This window comes from Pinus tabuliformis, chromosome 8 (genome assembly GCF_031772625.1).
Source record: "Pinus tabuliformis cultivar Carrire ecotype Pingquan chromosome 8, CPIR1, whole genome shotgun sequence".
Classification (NCBI taxonomy): domain Eukaryota; kingdom Viridiplantae; phylum Streptophyta; class Pinopsida; order Pinales; family Pinaceae; genus Pinus; species Pinus tabuliformis.
Window position 1 is genome coordinate 1,302,151,282 of NC_142294.1, and position 15,232 is coordinate 1,302,166,513.

Below are 15,232 nucleotides of genomic sequence, written 5' to 3' on the forward strand. Positions count from 1 at the left end.
GAACCTCTCCTCATAATCCTCTAAAGACTCATCATTCCCCATGGTCATCCGAAAGATCTCTCCCTTGGTTTCCTTAGACCTACAGTAATCCCTATACTTGGTATTGAAGGCTTGCTGCATCTGAGCCCAAGTAGCGATACTATTCCCAGGTAATCCCATGAACCAGCTTAGTGCTGCATCCTTAAGAGTGGAAGGGAAAAGCTTCAGCTTTTGCTCATCTTCAGTATAGTCATAGGTTCTACAAAGGACAGCAAACTCAAACAAGAAGGTATCAGGATCCTCAGTGGTCAGTCCATGGAAGTGAGGCAAGGCGGAGGGGCTAATGTTCTTCATTTTCATCTCTCCATTGGTCTCTCGGATGGGGAAAGCTCCTTCTATTCTCTTATCTTCTCTTCTATTATCAGCCATGGTTTCAGATGGAGTGGTCTCTAACTCTTCTTCTTCTGTAGGGTCTTGGTATATCTCAGGATGTTCACCTATAGGTTCCTCTGGGTCACTGTCACCAAAGAAGAGAGAAGGGTGACTTAGTGATGTGGTGGGGGTGTTGGGTAGGAATTTGCCTGATTTATCTCGGTTCCTACGAGGCATGAAATGGAAAGGACTTTTCTTTTTTGAGTGCTTTTGCTTTTTCTTTGGTACCTGCAAAACTGAAACAAAGTGATCTACAACTAACTATATTGCTCAAATGAAATTGCAGAATTGGAAAGCTAATCTAGGAAAGCAAGAAATATTAATCTAGGAAAGCAAGAAATATTAATCTAGGAAAGCAGGAAATGCTAATCTATGAAAGCAGGAAATACTAAGCTAGGAAAGCAGGAAATGCTAATCTACTTTTGCAGAATGGAAATGAAATAAACTACTGAGCAGAAGTAAGAGTACGAAAGTAGAAGAAAAGCAACAATTACTAATACTCTGACGCTTCCCCGGCAACGGCGCCAAAAAGATGGTGAGCTCCAGTATTGTAGCAATAATGCTACAACTCCTGGGGCTTCCTGTCTCTTAATTTTATCAACCCGGTAGTTCGTACAAACTTGGAAGCGACGGTGCTATATGCACAAGTACTAGCTCTTGTCGCAGCTGTCACTTGGTCAGCTGGCACAAGTCCGCTAGGGCTCAAGCCAACTTCTATAGGCTCTTAGAAGAAGCTTGCTAATTGATGGACGAAAGCTATTCTCAAAGGAAAGCTACTCTAATTGAAAGCAAATCAAAGCATGTGAACCTAGGAAACCCTAATTTGACTAGTTTAACCTCTACAATGCAACAAATGTGAATGCAACTTCTACCAATGCCACCATTACCTCTAATAAGTGAAAATGCATGGATCTAAGCTACTTGCATCATAAGAGACATGTTTTTGTATTTTTTCTTTAAGTGGATGGAATGATTGTGATCTTGTGCTAATTAGGGTTTGGTTGTGCAGATGGGATGGAGAAGGAAGGAAATCGTGGGAAAGGTTGGGGAGGCTAGGAGAGGTCCCTAGGGATCCTTAGCATCCATCCACAGAGGTTCCTCATGTTCAGAAGCTCAGCAAATGAGTGAATGGCCTCCTACAGGATGTCTACAAGGGATCCTACAGGATACTCTGGTTTCTACAGGATGTCTACAAACTGCTACAGGATGACCTACCGTGGGTGTTTGAAGTGATGGAGGAGTGATGGAATGGTAGGGGGAGATGTGTAAGGTAGGAATAAGGTGGGTGATGGCTTTAGAAGTGGAGGAGTAGGATAGGGAGTGAATGTAGGGAGTAGGTTGGAAGATAGAGGGCTAGGTCAACGAAAGGGCTAGAGAATGGAAGTACGTGAGGAGTGAAAGACTTTGGGAGATAACAGAGCGGAGCAGAGGTCAAAGATGTGTTTGCATGCGTGATCAAGATGGAGGACGAGGTAATGGAACGAGAGAGAGCAGTGTAAATGAAACAAATGCTTATGACTGTCACCAAACCGAAAATGCATTAACCTAAACTGCCTGTGCGTATAAATTCAATGAACAGCAATCCAAACACGAAGGAGAATGTGCATGAAGCTGTGGTAAAGGTGTGTGGTGCAGGTGTGAATCATGTGGAAGCATCTAACATAACCGTGACTGTGTTGCAGCAATCCTCAAGTAAAGAAATGCGTATTTTTGGTGGTTAGTTATGGACTGCACCCCAATCCCAAGGAGAGATGGCAGTGAGCCTTAACAACCTTTTTGCTGGAGCTCCAATAGATTATATCTATCCTCTGCTAACCTAAGCAACTGTAAACAAATTCACCATAAGCAAATCCTATCTAAACTCATGAAAACAACTAGATTACCAACCTGTGATTCGAATTGCATGAGAAAATGAAAACTCAAAGTGCTGAAATGAAATGGAAACAACACTACAGCAGAGGGGATCTATGGCTCTCAGGTTGGGCCCTAACCTGAGAGCTATAGTCTCCTTAAGAAAACTCAGAGCTAGATCAAAATCTGCCTTCTTTATTCATAATCTGATGTTATGCCAAAACTGGCTTACAACAAGAACTAACACCGAGCTGTGCTCAAAAATTACAATAGTAATGCGAAAGTTTCAACAACCTATCAAAGGCTACGGCCTCCATACTTATGCAAAAACGATCACCCAACAGGTGTCCTTGATTTTAGGAGCTCGGCTGTCCAACTAAAGTTTAACTGCTGATCCTGTAGGACAGTCATAACTATTGTTCCTGTAGAACAGTTATAACTGTTGTTCCTGTAGAAAAGCTGGCTACTTCTAAGCTCGGTGGGGAGATGGATTGGAGCTCGGAGTTCTTGGTGGGAATCACGAGGAAGGTCCCAAGACTGTGGACATCCTCTCCTAAAAACCAGCAGTGCCACCTCATTGTCTCCTTGTCTCCTTTTTCGTGTCTTTTCTCCCTTTAAATGCAAAAAACCTGAAAGCATCATGCATTAGTCACGTAGATAATATGTCTACCCTTCTTCCTACAAACAACACGAACAAACTAAGAAATGCATACATAAGCAATAAAAAATGAATGGTTTGAGCAAGTAGAATAGGCCAAAATGAGCCCAAATTGTACCAAAATTGAGGCTCATCACTCTTTGACTGGGGATGTAGTTGGCATGGCAATAATGGACAATTTCAGGGAAGATATGTACTTCTGGGACTTGGTACTTGGGCAAATTGGATTCCCAAAGCCCAATTTTGTCAGCATGATTAAGGAATAGGTCTCTGTATCTGCGATAAAGTTTCAGTGGGGATTCAAGGACAACCGTGTCCTTAATTTGAAAATCTTTATCTGCAAGAGGGACGTGGTCTAAGTCAAGATGAGGAGTTGAAATTGGTCAAACATCCATGGCAATTGGAGTGACCATTCTCAGTTCTTGTGGATTTGAGAATGGAGGAAGGGTCTTTTGGTTCTTGAGCGCAACAGGGGTTTTAGTGTAGAGTAGTCTTGGGTTAATTTGAACTTCTTTCAATTAATTTTTACTTTAATTTCAAGAAATTGAGTAACTGGTTCAGAATTAGACAAGGTTTCTAGTGAATTTTTGGTTAAATACCTGGAATTTTGGGGAAAATGGGCTCTGAACAGGTTGACGGGCGACTGTGCACGGTCGACGAACTTCTGTGTGGGTTGGAAGGTGAACTGAGTGTTCTATGGTGTCTTCAAGTTGGCAAATGGACATAGGTGAACAGGTTCGTCATTTGCTGGTGCGTGCATGGAGGTCTGGAGTTGAATTTTACAATAAAACACATAATTTTGGGGTTTTTGGATTTATTCACCAAGTCAACTTTTTTGGTGGGTGATGTGAATAGTAGTTATTTTAGCGTTTAGCAGGGTGACAATGATGGTTTGTCGTGTAGCAGGTGAGCGGTATGTGGTTTCCATCGCACCGATTTTGGGCGCTGGGTGGTATAGTGGGGAGGCTGACCGATTCCATTCAGTGAGTGACACATTGCATCGGGGGCCCGACGGAAAACAACTATATTGAGTAGGTAACGTTTAGATGTCGGGCCCACACGATATGGGTAAGAGCCATTAGATGTGATGGGGGGCAATTGCACAGTGATCAGGCATAGGAGTTGAATGGAGAGTAATGGAGGGGCTCGACTGATGATTAAGCGCGGTGATTTTGGATGAACCAACGGATTAAAGTGAGGTTAAGGCATTGGGGTCATTAGTGGATGGATTAACTTTAATTAATCGTGAATCGATTAATTATGTGAATTTACCGGGGTTTGGGTAATATATAGTTTATATTTTAAACTTGGGGTAGGGATATTTAATTTAAAGGGATTTAATAAATATATACAGGAAAGGGGTTTTGTCAGGAATTAATACATATAAATAAAATTAGAAATTAATATGAAAAAGGCGGAAAATGGTGAGAATGAATTTGCGCTAAGTATAATGTATTTCGTAATTTATTTGTTTTTCACATGAATACATATAACTTAGGCTTAAAGTATTTTTGTGGATATTTTGAGAAAAGGGGTTTATATGAGGGTAATTTATTTTCCTTAGGAAAATAGTGTTTTAACCTTAGGAAAAGAGAATTCTTTATGAAAACGAGGGGGGGTGAAAGGGGTAAATGTTTATGAGGGGATTTTTAATACTTAAGATCTATAAGTCATTAGGTCGAGGCTCCGGTCCCTCCAAAAGTCAGAGAAATGCTCTGAGCCCCCTTGACTTAAGATTTTGGGTACTTAAAACTTATTGTGGGAAATTAGTTAAGTAAAAGGTGAAATGAATGGAGGGAAATTAATCAATTGACTTTGTGCTTGGTAAACCTTATGCTTGTTCAATTTCCCACTCATATTTGTAGCTTTCATGATGAGGATGATAAATGTGATTTTTGTGTAACAATAATCATAATTTCTGCAACCTTTCTTCTACTTACCCATCTACTCATCCCACCATTTTCACTTCTGTTTATTAGGGTGTATTTAAGCTAGCAAACCCTTATGAACATTTTTCTTTTTCTTAAAAATGGACATCTAACTAAGTCTAACCTTATTACATCCAAGGGCTCAGATTAAACACTTGAGCTCCTTTCATTCACTCTACCTATCTAATTATCTGCCAAGATTACACTATTTGGTTAGATCTTTATTCTCTATCTATAAGCATGAAATTGAAATCATGAAATAGTCAAGTTTAAACATTTTGACTATCATGGATTGTGGAAAAGATCACAAGCTACACACAATCATTTATTCTGCATAAAAGTAAACTAGGAGTGGCATTTTGAATTGCTCACTTTCATGGTTTTTTTATTTTGTTAGGGTTCATATTTTTCATCTTTTTTGACCTTTTTGTTGTTTTTGTCCTTTGATTATTCTTTCAAGACATACCCTCTTTACATTTTTTTTATTTTTTGAATATGGAAAACATTTGCACAAGCAAAGGTATGTATAATATTACAAGTTCAATCTCAGTCATTCATAATTATGACTCCTATTGGTATAGGAACCTAACAGTGGCTCTACTTGGGGATAGCATTTCTTGGTGAAATGTCAAGAACTTTGTAGATCAGTGGGCTTCTGAATTATCGTGATCTTTCTCTGCAACATTTTCCTTTATGCTTCTACATTATTACTATTTATGACAACAAAATATTCAAAGCTTAGGGCCTTCTCTCCGCGCTTCAATTTCAAAAATTCACCATCCAATCAACTCTAAACATTTGAAAAGTAAAATATGTACAAGTGCTAATTGGAATTAGTAACTAGGTTCAATATGGTGCTTAAGCATTCGAACATTTACTAGTCCACCTTCTGCTTCTGTGCCATCCATTTCCCTTAGGAAGAAAGAATTATTGCCCCTGAAAGCATAAATGATGTATGTGCCTTTCCATAGGAAGTCAAACTTCCCATGTTTACCTTTATCTTCCCTCCTTGAGTCCCATTTCAACACTTTGTCCCCAAGGTAGAAATTATCATCCTTGGTTCTTCTGCCAAAAATCTTCTTGATCCTTTCTTGCACAACCTGAGATCTGATGTACACTTCTTCCCTGGTTTGTTTTAAGTGAATTATCTGGTTGACTCTTCTTTGGATGTCATTTGGTTCAACCCGCAATTCTTGAGCAGCTTCATCACTGGTATCCTCAGAGAGGAAGGAAAGACAACTTCCATTCCATACACTAACTGGTAGTGAGAGGTTCCAATTGATTTCTTGGTGGTTAACCTATCTGCTCACAAGGCATTTACTAGCTTTTTATTCCATGTCTTCTTGTTATCCTCTAGCAATTTTTTAATGATATTAACCGGACTTTTGTTTGAGGACTCTTCTAGTCCATTCCCTTGAGGGTAGTAAGCTATAGAATGAACTAGGGTTATGTGATATTTATTACAGAAATCAATCATTCTCTTGGATTTGAAAGTTGTTGCATTGTCAGTGATGATTTTGGTTGGGCACCCAAATCTGGATAGGATGTTGGCCTCAAGGAATGTTATGATAACTGTGTCAGTAGCTTTCTTGAAGGTATTGCCTCTATCCATTTGGTAAAATAGTATGTGGCAGTAAGGATCCATTCGTGTTGGGATGAGGAACGTGGGTGTATTTCACCAATGAAGTCTAAACCCCATTGTTGAAAAGGTGCTTTAGCAGAGATTGGTTTTAATGGTAATGGTAAAAGTTTTTTCCTTCCGTAAAAAATTGACATTTATGGCATGAGGTGACATGCTTCTTCACATCATAAAACAAAGTAGGCCAATAGAAACCAGCTCTAAGAATTTTGTTAGCTGTAGTTTTCCAATAAAGATGTCCTCCATAGTCACCTACATGAAACTCTTTTAACACTGTGTCAACTTCTTCTTTCAATAAACAATTAAGAAGGATACCTTCATGATTCCTCCAAAACAAATCATTATTTATGATGCAAAACTTTAAATATTTCATTTTTAAAAACCTACTTTTGGTCCTGGATAATTCTGGGGGAGCTTGTAAATTTAATAAAACATATATGATGTCAACATACCATGGTGATTCAGTAAAGGCCTGGCTGATTGGTGGAGTCGCCATCTCCTCTTCATTATCCATTTCTGCAATGAAATTTATGTCTAGGGCCTGACAGTTCGATTCAACCATGAGCTTGGCTAAACCTTGGCCTTTGATCAACTTTTTTGGTTTGATCTCCAAGTCATATTCCAAAATGGTAGCCATCCATTTCCCTCTTTTTCCATCTGGACCTTCCTGAGTTAGGATGTCCTTGACTACTGAGTTAGGGACATAGGCTACCATATGGGAATATAAAATGTAAACCATGAAATCTTTAATAGCTTTGATTAGGGAAAAAGCTTGTTTTTCCATTATGTGTATTTTAATGAGGCATCTCTCAGGACTTTGCTAAAAAATGCAATTGGTTGTTCATAACCCTGATCATTCTTCTACAGTAAAACTGCAGCAATTGTATGTTCTGAAGCAAAGGAAAATAGAATGAAATCTCTATCAAATTTTGGACTAATCAGAACTGGTGTTTTAGTCAAAGCTAGCTTGATGCCTTCAAAGGATTTATTGGCTTCAACAGTCCATTTTATGGTCGAATATTTTTTGAACATGTTGTTTAATGATCTAATTAATTTTGCTGAATTAGAAATAAATCTCCTAGGAAAGTTAATTTTCCCTAAAAATGCTTGTAATTCTCTGATGTTCCTAGGATATTGTATCTGTAAGATGGCTTCAATTCTAGCAGGATCTATTCTGATACCATCTTTTGAGATTATATGACCCAGTAGCTTTCCCTCTTCTAACCCAAATAAAGATTTCTTGGGGTTCACTGAAATTCCATACTTCCTGCATTTTCTGAAAACTTGCCTTAGATGATCTAAGTGTTGATTATGATATTTTGAGAATACAGTAATGTCATCTAAGTATATTACTAGGAAGTCATGAATCTCCTTGGCAAATGCTATGTCCATAACTCTTTGGAAGGTGGATCCTGCATTATTTAATCCAAAAGGAATTTTCAAATACATGAAAGTGCCCCAGGGACTGATGAAAGCAATTTTTGTTTGGTCATATGGGTGAATTAAGATCTGATTGTAACCAGAGAACCCATATGAGATCTTGGCTGACCGTACCACCCTTTGTAAGATGTGATCCATTTTAGGGAGGGGGTAATTATCTTTGAGTGAAACTTTATTAAGATTTCTGAGATCTACACAAAGCCTGATCTCTCTAGTTTTCTTTCTTGTAGGAACCAAATTGGAAACCCAATCAGAAAATCTGATTGGTGCAATTATCTTGGCCTCATACATCCTTTGGATTTCCTTTTCAATAGAAGGTAGTAAAATGGGATTGATCCTTCTAAGATTTTGTTTGAAAGGTTTCTGATCTTCTTTTATAGGGATTGTATGTTGTATTATGCTAGTGTCATAGGACTTGAGGTCCTCATAACTCCAAGCAAAAAATCTTGGAATTATTTTAGTAACTCAATGTATTTTCCTCTTTCAGTTGGAGGTAATGACTATGACAGTTTGAAAAATTTTGGATTTTCCTTGGTGCCTATGTTACACTCCTCTATATTAGATTTTAAGGGTTCCATTTTCGGCGTTTTAGGGACATCATTTGAGTCAAACAAGTCTTCTAAAGGGGTCAATCCTTTGGGTAAAAAGTTGTCCTTAAGATTAATGACTTCAGTATCTTCATCAAGTATCTCATCAATCTCATTTTCTTTTAGGTTTTTTACATCTGTTTTTGTGAATTTGGTGGGATGGAATCTATTTATTTTCTCACGTTTTGTTTCATGAAATTCCATTTCACTTTCACAATTTGAGTCTATTGTAAAGTCAGTATCTATATTAGTATTTACAAATTCCTCTTCTAAAGTTAAGAAATTATTTATCTGTAGGTTATTTGCAAATACTTGCCAGTTTTTCAAGTTAATAGCAGGTCTGTGCCTAACCTCAACAGTGTATTGATGATTGGGTTGAAAAGGTAACTTTCAAGTGCTAGCAAACATTGCTAAACTATGTGCTTGCATATTATGTTTTCTTCGAATGACAGCAAGCTTGGTTTCTAAGAAAGTGTTCGATATTTCTATAATTGTTCCTCTGTAAAAACTTAATCTAGGATCTTTGGTCATATATACAACATTAATTTGTTTAAGAGCCAACTTAGAGTCTCACATAACAGAAACTCTTTTGGATCCTAAGTTTATAACTAGTTTAAGACCTAATATTAGGGCTTTATACTCAGCCATGTTGTTAGTGCATTTAAAATTTAGTCTGTAGGCATGGCCCTCAGAATGATCATTCTCCAGATTGTAAATCCATACTCCTGCTCCTGCTCCTAACTTATTTACTGGCCCATCAAATTCAAGATGCAATAAAATTTCATGTTCATAATTCTCACTATCTGGGGGAACAAAATTCTCTTTGTTTGCTGCATCTTGATCAATTTGTTTATTAGAAAGCTCTTGAATTTGAATAGTTTCATTATCATTTGTAACTGCAATTTCTTTTGGTTCTACACAAATACTATTTGCAATTATCTTTGGAGTTTGTTCAACTTATACAAAATGAAAGAATCAATGTCTGAATGCATGGAGTAGATAGGAGATTTTTGAGGACGATCCTGACTACTCACCACATATTTCATCAAAGTTTCTCTATACAGTTTCTTTTGTTGTCCAAAAACAGAGATGGTGGCATATGACATGTCTAGTTGTAAAGATCCTTGGAGTTTGGCTCCCCAAGATCTAGACAAAAGCAAAACATATTTAGGTGGGATGTCAGCAACTACTATGTCCATGAGAATGATCTTAGCAGGATATTGCACCAAAGTAACACACAAGTCTTTGATTAAACCTAGACATTTTACTTGGCTTGAATCAAATGAAAACAAGTCCTTGTAGGGAATTGTAATATCTAAGTTTAATTTTTCCATAACAAATTTGGGCATTAAATTGTGTGATGCACTTGAATCTAACATTGCGTTGTGTAAGATCTTATCATAAATGCTAAGGTTTATATAGAAAGGTGGTACACCTCCTTCTACTAGTTTACCATTCACATCAGGACCAAATATAAGTTCAGGCTGATCATCAAATAAGTTGACAAAGTTTCCGTTTTCATTGATGTTTAAAGTTTGGTGTATTTAAGACTTATATGTTTCACTTTTCATCAGTTCTGTCAATGGTACTGAAATTTTTAACTTAGCCACTTCTGCTCTCAAATTGAAAGGTAAAGGGGCTTTTTCTGTTTAAGGATTTGATATTTTCACAACAGGAATTTGAGTAGGATGATCTTCATTTTCTACATTATGGATCTTTTTATGTGGATTTTCTAATATTTTGATTGGAGGTTTATCCATTGTTTCCTTGGAGGGGATTGAAGTGGATGTTTGATCATTAGAGGGTTGATTAGGGGTTATATCTTCAATGGTGGGACTAGGAGGGTTCTGGTTTGTTCTATAAAGGATTTGGAGAGTTTTGGTAACTGGAGATGCTTTGACATTCTTTGGTTGAATTTGCATGTTATTCTTGGTTTGGTCAGGAGTATCGATGTTCTTTTTACTCCTTAAATTGTATTGTTTGTGCACCTCAAAAATGGCAGATTCATATCCTTGTTTATAGTCAAATAATTCTCCGATCTGGATTTGCAATTGCTGCAGCATATGCAGTTCCTTCTCATCTTGGGTTAAGAATATTGTATCTTCATCATCTAATCCCATCATATTTATCTGCATGTCTTGTTTAGGGTCATCTAAATGAGATGTTTCAGCATATTTTTCTTGAAAGGGAGGCCTAATATTTTGATCACTCCCATTCTTTCCAGTGTTTTGATTTTGATTCTTCCTAAAGTTTGGATTTATAACAGGAGGTTCCTGTTGATTATCCCATTGAGGCTTCCTCTCCATATTTTACATCCTATCCATAAGTTTCTCCATGCTCTTGGCTAGAACATCTATCTTAAGGTCTGAGGGTGAGGCTTCATCTTTTGTAGGCCCTCTTCTTTCATTCCTAACCCTGACTCTTTTTGCTAGCAAGTTGGCTTCTACACTTTGCATGTCTTCTAAAGTAGGGGGATTTTTTCCTCTAAGTTGAAAAGCCATGTGAGTATCGAATCCGTCAAGAAACTTAATGAAAGCTAAGTCAGGAGGGGGTCTAAGATTAACAGGTATTGCATTGTATATATTGTTAAATCTTGTGCAATGATCTTGGATTGTTTCATTGGGTCCTCTTTTAATGTTTTCGTACTCTGAAAGGATCTAAAGAGGGTTCTTTTTATTTGCCCATTTATTTAAAAACTGCTGATAAAATACATCTAAGTTATCTATGCTATTTACAGGTAAGGATTTGAACCATTTCCTAACTTCGAAAGGAAGAGTTTGAGCAAAAAGTCTCATTTGTACATCTACAATATCAATTTCATGCAATTCAAAGTAGTTTTCATTTTGTTTACATGATGTTGTGTTGTATAAGGTCCCATGCCATCAAACTGGACAATCTTGCTTTGGTAGTCTTGTGGCATGGCACCAAGTGGGGCAGGTAACACAAGGGGGGCATATCTGTTTGCCATGGCTCTAACTTGGGCTGGGCTAGGATGTGGAGTTGAGGTACCAGGGGTTGATACAGTAGTAGATGGAGAGCTAGGAGTAGTAGATGATTGATGAGTAATGGTAGGCTGATGAGGAAGTGAAGGTATAAATGGAGGTGGGGATTGAACTTCAGAGGTGGAAGGAAATAATGGTGAACTAAGGGTATTAGATACTGGTTCAGAAAGCTCAGGGATCCTAACAGTGGTGAGGGATGATTGAGGGGAATTCAGAATATACTCATCAATTGACTGGTTTGCCCTTTGAATCTCAGGATCTGCAATAAACTCTGGATCTAGAGCTATGTCATCAAGTGCACTTTCAGACCTGGTTCTAAACATGGAAAGGTCAAATGGTACATCAAAAGGGAGGTATTATAAAAACAACCACTCATCAGGGCAAGAATTTGCTTTTATTGAAGTTGTGGGGCTAACTGAACTTTCTAGTTTTTTGGATCTTCTTGAAATCAAGTTAGGATTATCCACTACAGGGGCTGGATTTGGATCTGGATTGGCCCTAGTGTAATGACTTCTCTTTGAAGCCAGATTTTCAATATTTTCTAATTATGTTCTTTTTGTGTTCAAATAAATCCTTAAAGAAGCATGAAATGAAGATTTAAACTTTTCTTAAAGTTTTATTAAGACTAAGGATTTGAGTCCCCAGTATGGTCGCCACTATGTTATCACTTAGAATTTCCTTTGAACTTATAAGAAGAAGGCATAATCCGAGGTAACCACAAACCAATATTTTAAGTGTAGGTTCTAGTCAACCTACCCTCAGAGAGGGATCACTCTTTATGATTTAACTTTGTTTCTATTGGATCTTAGGCTAGCTATTAAAGTTCTGTGAAGTTTTGGTTTTGAAATTGAAGTTGGGTGGTGGAATTTTGGGAACAGATGGATAGACCAGAGTCTTCAAACAATTGAGCTATGGTGTCAACTAAATAATGGCATAACTGGACCACATCATTAAAGGGAATGTCTACAGGTGAGTTAGCAAAGAAAAAGGCAAATCTTTTAGGCCACGTGGATGAAAGGGTTCTAACTAGGGTAAAAGGGGACTTAAGAATCCTTAGACCAGGATCAGAGTGAAGAACAGGGGATGACCATGAAAAAAGGGCAATGAAGAATCCTTTGCTATAGATCACAAGAGGCTACCTAAACTAAGGAGCAGCGAAGAATTCCTTAACTTATATATGATGAAGAAAACATTGATAAAGTATCACTGTCAAAACATAGTGCATTCAAGCAAATTTTGAATTATCATTCCATGTTATAACTTTTAGGATTGAAAGATACATCAAATATTTACGGAAAACATAAGGAAACATGATCTGAAAATGGAATGTACTTGTTTAAGGGTGCAAGGTATCCATTTCCCATAATTTCAAATGTGAGCTATACACTCCAAGTGACCTCTGAATGTGTGAAAACTTCTTATTTCTTATACAAAGATAGACTGTAGGGGCATTCACCGGACATGTCACCTCTAAAGAGAGGATGAGTTGCAGAGGCTACCTGGCCCTCTACAGGCTCTACCTAAAGAAATAACAAAGTAAACACTTAGAAGTCTTTGACATACACATACTTGAAGTTTAATGTCTTGCGGAATAAGACAAATAACTTTCTGCAGCTGAAAAGGTGATTATGTGTGTATGCAAGTTATATATATTTGTTGTTTAACACTTTACATCAGTTTTATTTAGCATATAATCTTCATCAAATAAATATATCAAAATGATAAAGCAGTTCACCCCCTCTGGGCTACATCTGTTGGACCAAACCTCTCAAACTAGGCTTGTCCTCTTGTATTAAAAATGATACAAAGGCTAATACAAGAATATGAGTGTCTTGAAAGACAGATATAATTGTAAATATAGAATCAGAAGATAGGAATTAGCTAAACATGCTCTTTCCCAAACACTAAACAGTGAAATTTGTACCTTATACAGTACTTTCCCCAATTGGCCCTAGTGGCCCTTTAAACTTGCATGGAGAATTTCGAGGTGAAGATGACCTCAATTAGTTCTGAAACCTTTTCCATTAGACTCAGAAGGTCGAAAATAGCAAACATAGGCTTTTGAATCACCAAAAATGGATGAACATAGCCCCCAAACAGCTCAATCACTAAAATGACCCTAGTGGCCCTGAAAGCTTCCCTGAAGCTAAACAGTGAGAAGAATGCCTCAAAAGGAAAAACGAGCTGCAGAAATGGATTCAGAATGCTGAAAACCTTTAGGAATGATCTTCGTTCCACATTCACTGGCTGCACAATTCCCAATGCATCTCCCAGATTGATTTGGCCCTAGTGGCTCCTGGAACTTCCACGAAGAAAAAACACCTACAAACGACCTCAGATGGTTGTGAAACCTATGCCCATGGCTTGAGAAGGTCGAAGATACCCAAAATAAATAAAAAATTCTTCCAAAACGGACTTTCCTAGCCAAAGTTATGGCCATTTACTCCCAACTGCCAGCTGGTCCTAAAAAGACTCCAGCTAACTTTAGTTAGAGTCCAAATAGGCCCGCAAAATATGGCAGCCCGCCAATTTTGGCGCTCCACCAATTCCGCTGCTAAATGACCACCAGTTATCTGTTTGTCATAACTGTGCATGTGAATGGGATTTAATTGAACAGCAGTTTATCTCAGATTTTGTGCCGACGGTTAAGGGTTAGGCCCTTGGATTCGGGTGGTGGTCGTATTACATGGGGGCTGGCCCTTAAGGGCTAGCCCCCTTCGGGTCCCGCCAAAAACCATTGTAAAATTCAAATAAATTTTTTTCCGCTCACATATCATGACTGACCCATGTGCTGGAATGGTAAAGCGCATGGCTATTGTCTCGGAGGTCGCAGGATCAAAACTCACCGCCACCAAAATTTTAAACAAAGCACATACCACCTGCTGACGTCACCTAAGCCACGTGGTCGCCTCCAAGCCTGCCATGTGGTAGCTTCTGATTCACTGCCCAAAAGGAATATTTCCTAGAATAATCTAATGAATATTCTGTGGAATATTCTTTTTTTTTTAATTTTTTTTTTTGAAAAAATTCAAAAATTAAGGGTTATTGGGCGATTTTGTTTTTGGCATAACTTTCTCATGCGACGACTGTTTTTCAAACCGTTTGCGGCACCAGAATTAGGAGGACGAGCTCTATCTAGCTGTTTAGGTTTGAACCACTTCTGAGCACTTTCATTTTTTTACCATTTTAGGACACTTGGTCCTGAGCTCCTGATCACACCTCCCAAATGAGAAGGCTTTTGGTCCCCAAAAGCTTACTGAATCTCTGAACTGAACTATACAACACTTGAGGAACAGAAATATCCTCTTCCGTTCAGCCTTATCAACTGTCACGATGCCCATCCATGGCACCTCTGCTCCAGAAGAAGAGCTGCCTCCCAAATGAGAAGGCTCTTATAAGATGAAACACTTCATCCTTTCTCCTCTTTACAATCTTGGAGATCAAATTAACTTTTTCCAAGTAAATATTACATTACATGCATGGTTAAAAACAAAGTAATTAACCCTTCAAGTTAATCACACATACATGTTTAAAATACAAGGAAATCATCATGATCCTTGTGCTCATGCATATCATTCTCATGCATGCAGTTTATCCTTCAACTTTCTCTTAAGTACAATATCCTTGATCACATGTACATGTACTTTCAAAACTGAAATGAATATAACTTTTTCTGCGATAGAGTGAGTCTCATACTCAGCTTTTCCATCCTACAA